Below are 1,940 nucleotides of genomic sequence, written 5' to 3'. Positions count from 1 at the left end.
AGAGGACCACAGAGTGTTAATGAGTCTCCAGTCCTTTAGCTCACGTAGCAGACAAGACCTGCTTTATGAGGTGCTACAAACCCATGGCAGGTTTAAACAGATGGGTATTCCGATAAGATTTACTTGGGTCCCAGCCCATGTGGGGGTGGAGGGGAACGAGGCAGTAGATGAACAGGCTAAACAACCACTTAGTAGTGGGGATGTTGATGTTGAATTTTCAATGAGCAAGGTAGAGGCAAAAATACTGATATATACAGTGATGGTGCAGAGATGGCAGGAGCAGTGGAATAGAGATAATCAGGGAAGGCATGTATTTCAAGTACAGAGGAAAGTCGGGGAGGGGAGGACGGCAGGAAGGGACAGAAGAGGGGAGGCTATTTTTACAAGATTAGGGGTGGGACATAGCCAGTTGAATAATACATTAAATGTGATAGGAAAGCATTGTCAAAGTTGCGTCAATTCAAATCTGGCATTAGGAACAAAAGAGGTCAACACGACTTCTAAGGTATACTAGTTATTTTAATTAATGCAAAAACCTTCAATGGTAAATATGATGTTTCGTATATACGGGCTCTTTGAAATACCTCGCAGGGCACTTCAGAGAACTAAAACATTGTTTCAGATCCAATACTCAAATACTCTGACAGAGAAAGTTTCCCACTTCTCTGCTGGCCAATCAGAGTAAAGGACTGAGTGTGGTTTAAACTTTACTCAGCCAATCCGTTGATGCACCCCTGTTGCCAGCCTCTTCTGTTACCAGGCATACGTTCATCATAACAACCTGTCATAGTGAGAAGAACCAGCTCCCTTAGACACCATTCCTATGTCCAAGGAAGGTTCACAGATCACAAAGAACCAGTATAGTCTAGCATTTGGAGACACAATCCTTATCTCATTTTACCCCCTAAAACAGCTCTTCACATCAATCACAGCCTGCCAGGTGTCACAACCTACATTAGCCCAGTCAAGAATGTATTCTTTCTAAGTTAGTCATCCCATCAATTTAGGAGAATAATAAATCCCCAATAGCATCCATCAGGAAAGTGTGATTATTGTCAGGAAACAGAGACCGTGGAGCATGTATTGCTACAGTGTGGGCAGTATCAGAGGGAAAGAGAGAGGATGAGATCTGGTATGAGGGAGAAGGGGATACAGGAAATTAGTTTAAAGAGAATATTGAGTAGAACGTCATTAGATATAGTCTGGAATATTTTGTTATCTTTTTTAAGAGCAATGGGGCTGGCAGGTTGGATTTAGTTTATCCTGTCTCTGGCCCACACTCCAGTACAGTAGGTGGCGTAAAGCACCATAACGTTGGATGCCAACCGCCGATCAGCCCCACTGAAGAAGAAGAAGATGCAACTACCGTACCGCGAGAGTTTGGACTTCTGCTTTTAAAGAGGATGAGTCTGAGTCGTATTTCACTGTTAGTTTTACACAACTAATTGTACATCTTCAGGTATTTTATTTAAGGTTTTGATGATGGGTGTACGGTTCCTTCATGCGTGTGCTTACTGTGACGCTGATATTGGCTACTTCCCACTCCATTGCTGGACAGCAGTGCTTGTCACGCGGGTTCGAAGGGCACTTTGTCCCGGTGTAGTTGCCGTTCATGCCCTCCCCATTGAGTAGTAGACTGTATGTATGTATCAAGGTTACATCTAGATGGTTATCAATATTTGTTATTTCTTGTGTAGGCTGCTATCCTACTTGAAATAAAATCATGTGTGAGAAAAAAAAAAGCCCATGATACCAAGTAGGATGCACTTCCAAGTCCGCAGGCACAACACCGGAGCACTGGTTTACTATGGACTCATAGTGACGCCCAATCAGTCACGCAAAACGGTATTGAGTGGCAAGAATCCTGCCCAATTAGCTGATTCACTTTCCATACACCCACTCCTTTCGACACACCCACTCGCCCATTATCCGGTCGCCAT

Source organism: Coregonus lavaretus, assembly GCF_964263955.1.
Source record: "Coregonus lavaretus genome assembly, chromosome: 8".
NCBI classification, from domain to species: domain Eukaryota; kingdom Metazoa; phylum Chordata; class Actinopteri; order Salmoniformes; family Salmonidae; genus Coregonus; species Coregonus lavaretus.
Note: the sequence above shows the minus strand (reverse complement) of the source record.